General features: G+C 37.3%; 1 long non-coding RNA gene across 2 annotated transcripts in view; it reads left to right on the forward strand.

Moving 5' to 3' along the window:
- LOC127493549 (uncharacterized) overlaps positions 1–8450 on the forward strand; it is a 39710-nt gene extending 31260 nt beyond the window's left edge. Inside the window, exons 3-5 of one of the 2 annotated variants that reach the window (XR_007923826.2) lie at positions 2027–2088; positions 3599–3624; positions 6752–8450. This is a non-coding gene — a long non-coding RNA (uncharacterized lncRNA). The remainder of the gene's footprint in view (positions 1–2026; positions 2089–3598; positions 3625–6751) is intronic. The other variant, XR_011385251.1, reaches the window with a different exon arrangement.
- The last annotated feature ends 1221 nt before the right edge of the window (positions 8451–9671 follow it).

The raw sequence follows: 9671 nt of genomic DNA on the forward strand, positions 1-9671 counted from the left end.
ATTGAAGCATTCATAATTATTTATGCTTTTAATTAGTATTTCTTTTTTTTGCCTTTTCCCATTTTTTAGAACTTTTATTTAGTAAATATAATTTTCGAAAGTACAGTTTATGGATTACAATGACTTTTCCCACCATAACTTCCCCTTCCACCCACACCCCTCCCATCTCCCATTCCCTCTCCCATTCCATTCACATTAAGATTCATTTTCAATTATCTTTATATACAGAAGATTGATTTAGTATATATTAAGTAAAGATTTCATCAGTTTGCACCCACACAGAACATAAAGTGTGAAATACTGTTTGAGTACTAGTTATAACATTACTTCACATTGAACAACACATTAAGGACAGAGATTCCACATGAGGAGTAAGTACACAGTGACTCCTGTTGTTGACTTAACAATTTGACACTCTTGTTTATGGCATCAGAAATCTCCTTAGGCTCTAGTCGTGAGTTTCCAAGGCTATGGAAGCCTCTTGAATTTGCTGACTTCGATCTTATTTAGACAAGGTCATAGTCAGAGTGGAAGTTCTCTCCTCCCTTCAGAGAAAGGTACCTCCTTCTTTGATGGCCCGTTCTTTCTACTGGGATCTCGCTATCAGAGACCTTTCATGTAGGTCTTCTTTTTTCTTTTTTCTTTCTTTCTTTTTTTTTTTTTTTTGTCAGTGTCTTGGCTTCCATGCCTGAAATACGCTCATGGGCTTTTCAGCCAGATCCGGGTGCTTTAAGAGCTGATTCTGAGGCCAGAGTGCTGTTTAGGACATCTGCCATTCTATGAGTCTGCTGTGAATCCCACTTCCCATGTTAGATTGTTCTCTCCCTTTTTTATTCTATCAGTTAGTATTCACAGACACTAGTCTTGTTTATGTGATCCCTTTGACTCTTAGACCTATCAGTGTGATCAGTTGTGAATTGAAATTGATCACTTGGACTACTGAGATGGCACTGGTACATGACACCTTGATGGGATTGTATTGGAATCCCCTGGCACATTTCTAACTCCACCATTTGGGGCAAGTCCGATTGAGCATGTCCCAAATTGTATTTCTAAAAGATAAACAACTTATGTCAAATAGAAATGTTGAATTTACACTTACAGATAGTTTTTAAAAATGTATACTTTAACGGGAGCCAGCACCATGGCTCACTTGGTTAATCTTCCACCTGTGGTGCTGGCATCCCATATGGGCACCGGGTTCTAGTTCTGGTCGCTCCTCTTCCAGTCCAGCTCTCTGCTGTGGCCCAGGACGGCAGTGGAGGATGGCCCAAGTGCTTGGGCTCCTGCACCCGCATGGGAGACCAGGAAGAAGCACCTGGCTCCTGGCTTCGGATCAGTGCAGCGCGCCAGCCGTGGTGGCCATTTGGGGGGTGAACCAACGGAAGGAAGACCTTTCTCTCTGTCTCTCTCTCTCTCACTGTCTTATAACTAAAAATAAAAGAAAAAAATATATACTTTAAAAACAAATAAATGATCAATTCAAAATATCCGAACAGTAATAAAATACCACCAGGGCTGGTGCTGTGGCTTAGCGGATAAAGCCGCTGCCTACAGTGCCAGCATCCTATATGGGCGCCAGTTCAACTCCCGGCTGCTCCACTTCTGATCCAGCTTTCTGCTATGGCTTGGGAAAGCAGCAGAGGATGGCCCAAATCCTTGGGCCCCTGTACTCGTGTAGGAGACCCGGAGGCTTCAGATTGACACAACTTTGACCATTTTGGCCAGTTCGGGAGTGAACCAGTGGATGGAAGGCGCTCTCTCTCTCTCTCTCTCTCTTTCTGCTTCTCCTTCTCTCTGTGTGTAACTCTGACTTTTAAATAAATAAATAAATCTTTAAAAAAATAAAATACCACCAATTCTTAGAGAGCATGTCATTGGACAAGTAACAAAATACATTCATTATACATTATTTTATAAAGTCTCAAAGGGAAAGGTTATATTCATACAATTCAGACTACCTACTTTATTTTACAAAATAATTCCTATTGGAAAATAATTATCCTTTTTTTTTTCATATGAGGAGATTATCAAGAGAGAAGCAGCTTTCTAAACTCATCCTGAAATTGAAGAAGAGATCCTGAGTCTGTATGAGCACCACTTGTTTCATAGATCATGAGTTGGTCATGGTTGATATATTCATATGACTAGACTATATCAGTAATATTTTTAGATCTTATTCCCGTTTTTACTAGTGTTTAATTAAACAAATCTCATTGCTAGTTAGGACTAGGCATATTAATGTTACCCTTCTTATTTCAGTCAAAACATCCTTTAATCAATTCAATGATAGGCTTTTCTGTGGAACAGGACCTTCTGGTTCCCCAAGACACAGTTATTCCACAGTCCAATTAAACTCTGCAGTTATGTTTTCATGTGCATCTAGGTAGCCTATTTTTTAACCTTCCTAAACTGGGATCTCTAAATCTTGGAACTATTGACATTTTGGATCAAATAACTCGAAAGTATGTGTGTGGGGAGCTGGCAGAGGGCAGAAGGTAGAGGTTCATTGTTTTGCAACATTCCTGGCCTTTCTCCACAAAATATCTGTAGCACTCCCTCCACCAGTCACAATCAATAATGCCTCTAATTCTTATGAAATACACCCTGAGAGGCAAAATTGATCCAAATTAAGAACCACTGTTCTGGGGGCTGGCACTGTGGCATAGTGGGTTAAGCATCCACCTGTGGCACTGGCATCCTATATGGCTCTGGTTTGAGTCCCGACTACTCCTCTTCTGACCCAGTTCTCTGCTATGGCCTGGGAAAGCAGTAGAAAAAGGCCCAAGTACTTGGGCCCCTGTGCTTGTGTAGGAAATCCATAAAAAGCTCCTGGCTTAGGATTGGCTCAACTCCAGCTGTTTGGAGAGTAGACCAACAGATAGAAGACCTCTCCCTCTCTGTAACTATGCTTCTCAAGTAAATAAAAATAAGTAAATCTTGAAAAAAATCATTGTTCTCACCCTTCACTTCATTGAAAATCTTGCATTCGTACCCTTTTATACCATATAAAAAGCCTTATATATCTTTAAAATGTATAGGATATTATTCTAACACATGGTGACTGATTATCAGTTATGCCTTTGCTAGGTGCCTCAAGTAATAATATGTGGTTGGGTTCAGTAAGTGTGGATCTAAAAATATAAGATTTCATCCTCAATAGTTACAATATTGATATTGATTATGGAGAATAGTTACTGTGGTCCCCCTATGAAGGACTTTGAAGTATCAACCTTCAAACACAACCCTTAGACAACTGAAATTTCTACCTCATGAAGTAGCAGATTTCTGAAATAAAAACAACACCCCATCCTCACCCTAAGGAAATGAGTTTTAAAATCTTACCTGAAGAATATGGGCCACAAACCATAATTTACAATTATTGCAAGATCATGTCCTAGCCTTTGCTTTGTTGAAGTTTCTGTTTAAAGGAGAATGAGCAAGGCCTTTAAATATTTAAGATGTCTCTAAAAGAAGGAACTGGAGAGACAGAATTCGCAACTATAAAAGCCTTAGGCTGATTTAAGTCAGAGCTGAGGAAGCATTTTATTTCCTGTTTGAAGTTCTGATTTTTTTCTCCTAATTTTATTGTTTTTAGGCCGATATCCTTGGACTTCATATCATGTAAGTCCCTATTTACTAATACTATACTCAATTTTTAATCACCCTTTTTTCTATAGTATATCATCACTGACAGTTTCTTTTCTCTCACCTTTCTAGCCTTAGAAATGTGATAATAGATCTAGTATTCTGTCAGAGTAGGAGATAAATTATATATATATATATATAATATAAATATATTAAACTAACCCACTATACATGTACAATATAAATTACTTTTATTGCTTTTAATATAATGATTAACATAGTATGTCATTTACATCAGGAATTATGTTATATGTTAGGAACAAACAAAAATGTCATGAACAAATATGGGACTTTACTTTGATAGGCTACTTACTAAATCATAAGTTTGAGCATTTTGTAGCCTTGTTGATCCATTAAATAACAGAGAAAAGTAAAAAAAAAAAAAGACAAACATATTTATACTATGCAAGGTTATGCATACTAATTTCACATACAAGTGCAAAACAACTGCATGTACTAAGTTTTCAAGAAGTCTTCCATTTCCAGTATCTTCTACAATGAAGCTAACATTTTCACAAGCTGCTGAACTAACTTTTTTTTTAAGATTTTATTTTATTTTAGATGTAGAGTTACAGTGAGAGGGAGAGACAGAGATAAAGGTCTTCCATTTGCAGGTTCCCTCCACAAGTGTCTGCAGTGGCTAGAGCTGAGCCAATCCTGAGCCAGCAGTTTCATCTGGGTCTCCCACATGGGTGCAGGGGCCAAAGCGTTTGGGCCATTTTCCATTGCTCTCCTAGGCCATAGCAGAGAGCTGGATTGGAAGCAGAGCAGCCAGGGCTTGAATCAGCACCCATATGGGATGCCAGCACTGCAGGCAGAGGATTAACGTACTGCGCCACAGCATCAGCCCCTGTACTAACTTTTTTTTAAAAAATATTTATTTATTTGAAAGAGTTACACACACACACACACACACAGGTCTTCCATCTGTTGGCTTACTCCCCAGTTGGCCACAACGACCGGAGCTGTGCCAGTCTGATGCCAGGAGCCAGGATCTTCTTCCAGGTCTCTCAGGCAGGTGCAGGGGGGCCCAAGGAATTGGGCCATCTTCTAATGCTTTCTTAGGCCATAACAGAGAGCTGTATCAGAAGTGGAGCAGCTGGGACTAGAACCAGTGCCCATATGGGTTGCCAGCACTGTAGGTGGTGGCTTTACCCACTATACCACAGCGCTGGCCCCTTGTACTAACTTTTGATTGAAAATTAGTTTGTAATAATTTTTGAGAAAGTATCTTGCACTAGTACCAGCATTTTTGATTACCAAAGCAAAAACTGAGGGCTGAAACTGTCAAATCATAGCAAATGATTCAACCTTTTTTTTTTTTTTTTTTTTTTTTTTTTTTTTTTTTTACTGTATTGCTTACCATCAACACACATTTCAAAATTTACCCAGTATTGTTGCCTTTTGGCGTTGGCACCAGTCGTAAAGTGATGATATTTCAAAGAAAACTGAAATGCAAAGGATGTTATGTTGCATTTACTTTAAGGTTCATTCATTTTGACTTTTACATGACTTGTTAGACATTAGCCTCCCTGTTTTGAAAAGGCCAAGCACATCAGGGTTAGTGCGGAGGGTGAACACCATTAGTTTGCACTTTATCATTGTCATCCAGCTACTGAGTGCTTGCATTTTACACAGGTAACGGGAGATGTCAGAGCTATTTCAACTGTTACACAAGTCAAAATAAACTGAGGAGTCAGGGTTTCTGATTTTAAGTGAGATTTTTATCTTCTAAGCCCTTAAATAATCTACATTCAATTTTCAATATAGTAGTATTTGAAATATAGAATATAGTAATTATTGAGTGCATTTTGTTAACTTATTAATGAACTCTATGGTTCAGAACTTATTATTTTAAAACATAATAGTTATAGAAGATGTGTTTAAACTGTACATCAAATGTTTTTTTAAATTAGATTTTAACCAAGATTAAACAGTTCGCAATGTGTTGCCATACATTTTTTACATTAACTCATGGGCACATAAGATTTCTGAAACATAGAGTTGTTCACTCAATTTTATGTGGAATTCACTGGTTTCTGTCTGTGTGTAGCCTAACAGAATTTAGCAGCCATTTGGGGGTGAACCAACGGAAGGAAGACCTTGAAAAAAACTGAACTTTTCTAAATTATTAGTAAATTAATAATTTTATGTATTGAATTTATATATTTATGCACATCCTTCAAAATGCATTTGTACATATTATTTTTTCCTGATTTTCTATTTTAAAGTGAGGATCACTTGATACATTTGGACTGATATTACCATTTCCATTTCAACAAGAATGATTCAAGATCAGAAGAAACTAAGTGGCTTAGCAAAGATTCTGTGGCTTTTTAAAATCAATAACTTATTGAGATATATAATACTGTGAACGTAATGTGGATCTACCACACAGAATGTTACTGGTAGAATGTTACTGAAATCCCGTATGTCTCTTTCTGTCTTTGCTGTGACACTTTACAATGGCTACTCATCTCTAACTGTACCATTTTTTAAAAGACCTGCTGTGCTCTAATGAAGCTTTAAGCATTTTCTTTGCTGCACTTGGATGTTAAGCATTGTGGAGGGAGGCTTTGCAAGAGCTTTGCAGGAGGAAGGGGCTTATCTTCCTGATCCCTGCGTTGCCTTTGACTTTTTTTTTTTTTTTTTTTTTTTTTTTTGGACAGGCAGAGTGGATAGTGAGAGAGAGAGACAGAGAGAAAGGTCTTCCTTTTGCCTTTGGTTCACCCTCCAATGGCCGCCACGGCTGGCGCGCTGCGGCCAGCACACCGCGCTAATCCGAAGGCAGGAGCCAGGTGCTTCTCCTGGTCTCCCATGGGGTGCAGGGCCCAAGCACTTGGGCCATCCTCCACTTCACTCCCGGGGCCACAGCAGAGAGCTGGACTGGAAGAGGGGCAACCGGGACAGAATCCGGCGCCCCAACCGGGACTAGAACCCGGTGTGCCGGCACCGCTAGGTGGAGGATTAGCCTATTGAGCCACGGCGCCGGCCGCCTTTGACTTTTTTTTTTAAAGATTTATTTTATTTATTTGAAAGAAAGAGTTACAGAGAGAGGTAGAGACAAAGAGAGAGGTCTTCTATCTGTTGGTTCACTCCCCAGATGGCCACAACTGCTGGAGCTGTGCCAATCTGAAGCCAGGAGCCAGAAGCTTCTTCCGAGTCTCCCATGTGGATGCAGGGGCCCAAGGACTTGGGCCATCTTCTACTGCTATCCCAGGCCACAGCAGAGAGCTGGATCAGAAGAGGAGCAGCCAAGACTAGAACCGGTGCCCATATGGGATGCGAACACTTCATGCCAGGGCTTTAACCCGCTGTGCCACAGCACAGACCCCTCTATATCATTCTTATAATGCATTTTGGTATTAAGAAAGATGTTAAAGTTTAGTATTTTCCTGAGTGATGCACTGAAGTTTAGCACCTTTCTGCACATTTGTTGTAAACTTGGCTTCTTAATTTGTAAAATGCTTGTTTTAAGGGTTTTACCTAAGTTTTTATTGGTTTATCTGGCTTCTAAGGAGTTTTCTTCATATAAAATTTCGATAAAAGTCCTGTATCAGCTATATGTATTGCAAATAAAGTTTTCTGTTCTATAGCTTTTCATTTTTAAATGTCTTTTGAAAAAGGCAAAATTATGACCATAATTTTAACATCACTGAGTTTATTAATATTTTTCTTTGTGGTTACTGCTTTTTGTGTTTTGTTTAAGAAATCCCTTCCTGTCAAGGGCATTAATATATTATTCCCTATTATCTTTTAAAAGCTTTATGGCTTTGCCTTTCACATTTAGGTTTTTAATCTACCTGGAATTGATTTTTTTGTACAGCATGAATGCTTTTGCTATTATGCCATCATTTCTAAAAATCAAATGTACTCAAGGTCACCATTACCATTTAGTTTATTCAGCTACAGTTGTGGGAGTGCTAGCATGATATAGAATGATGCTGAGTGAAGTGGGACAGTCTGTTCTTTTTAAGAAACCAATAATTATGCTGTTAACTGAGTATCCGATAAAATGTAAGTGTTTTATGTATATAACCTGAAAAAAAACCCCTCATTTTTATAAGAAATCAATTAAGGGTTAAAGAGATTAAGGAAGTTGGCTAAGGTTACATAGTAGTATAAATTGAAAAGGATTTAACCTTTCACAATTTAATCCAAAAGCTTCTGCTATTTATATCTATCTAAATATATAGTTTTTGTGTTGACCCATTATTTTTTTCTTTTCCATGTCTTTAATATGAAATTTGGATTTTCCTAGAATTATTAACCATCTTTGAGTCCTACTCTACGCGTTGCTTATACTCAAAGTCCCCTCACTTTCCTTCTGTTCTCTAGTGTTGTTTTCAAATAGTCCCATTTGAAGAGTTGTGCTTATTTTTCTGTTTACTTCATATTATCATTGAACAAAAAAGTGGTTTATTCAAGAATTATAGAAAGTGGGCAATTTCGTAGAATTTAAATGCTTATTATAAATGCAGAGTCTCTAGAACCTGGATCAGAATTGGGTAGTTTTGTGTGTTGGAATCACTGAAGTTTCTGCCAGGTTTCCATATAATCCAAAATGGGAGTTGCTGAACAAAGAAGGCAAGATTTTAAGTCCCCCATTCCACACAAACACCTCACATCAGCTTTAGCCAAAGACAGTATGGTTTATGTGATGAGGTTTTTGGACTACCATACATAATTTCATTTGAATGAAAGTTTTTTATTTGAAACATATCTGAAAATACTCATTGTGTTGAATAATTTAACATCTAATATTGTGCCCTCAACTCTTCAATTATATAAACATATGATTATAAAATCATCTATGGCAGAAAATTAATAAAATAATTTAGTAAAATCAATACAAAAACAATTTCATTTTTATATTCGTAATAGTCAGAAAATGATATAAAAACATTTTTAAGAGCATCATAAAACAAAAATGCTTCAAAAGATATTTTTGAAAAGATGTGAAAGATCTCTACTTAAAACTACAAATAACATCTGTGAGAGTTAGAAGAAAGTATTAATAAGTTTAGAAATATATTCAGAAGTTGAAAAACTCAGTATTGCTAAGATGTATGTTCTCAGCAAAGTTTTTTCAACCCAAAATTATTTCAGCATTTAAAATTCTTTCTGGATATTTTATTGTGGCTGGATCTTCTGATAATTCTTTGTTGTTTTTATTTCTCTAGTGTCCTCAAGCTTTATATATGTTCTTGTGTATGTATGTGTATCCATGTTCTCACCTGTACCAAAATACCTCCGTCTTGGTGGTGTTAACATTGGGGGCTGGAGAATTCTGTTTTTGATGATTGTTCTGTGCATTTCATTTACAGTAGTATCACTGTCCTCTTTCCACTAGTTTTAGTAGCACTCTTGTCCCCCTTTTGATGAACAAAATGTGTCCAATTACTGCCAAATATTTGTTAGGTGGTAAATTTGCCCTATTTGAGAACTGACCCAATACAGTATTTCCTGAAGTAGAGAACTGATCTTCAAATAGTTATTTTCTTCTCCTCCTTTCCCTTTTTGCTTTCAGACATCATCTCCCATCCTGAAGCTTCCAACAATGTTATTATATGTTGAATCACTAATAATTATTACACTCCTCTAAATCATTAATTTATTTCCTATTAATTATAGAATATATTCAAAATTTCTTTTTTTCATTTAAAATTTCCTTACTATTTTTGAGATAAAATATTTTTCATTTAAATTATAATCAAAGAGTTGATTCTCCACTAAACAAAGAGTTCAACACAATAAAAGCACCATAGTGCAGCAAGGAAATAGGCAAGGACTACTAATGATAATCGAATGAAAAGATGTTCAACTTCACTCATATAAAGTATATTTTAAAATACTCACAATGGCCGATGCTGCAGCTCAATAGGCTAACCCTCCACCTAGTGGCGCCGGCACTCGGGATTCTAGTCACAGTCAAGGCACTGGATTCTGTCCCAGTTGCCCCTCTTCCAGTCCAGCTCTCTGCTGTGGCCCCAGAATGAAGTGGAGGATGGCCCAGGTCCTTG

This window comes from Oryctolagus cuniculus, chromosome 1, assembly GCF_964237555.1.
Source record: "Oryctolagus cuniculus chromosome 1, mOryCun1.1, whole genome shotgun sequence".
In the NCBI taxonomy this organism is placed as follows: domain Eukaryota; kingdom Metazoa; phylum Chordata; class Mammalia; order Lagomorpha; family Leporidae; genus Oryctolagus; species Oryctolagus cuniculus.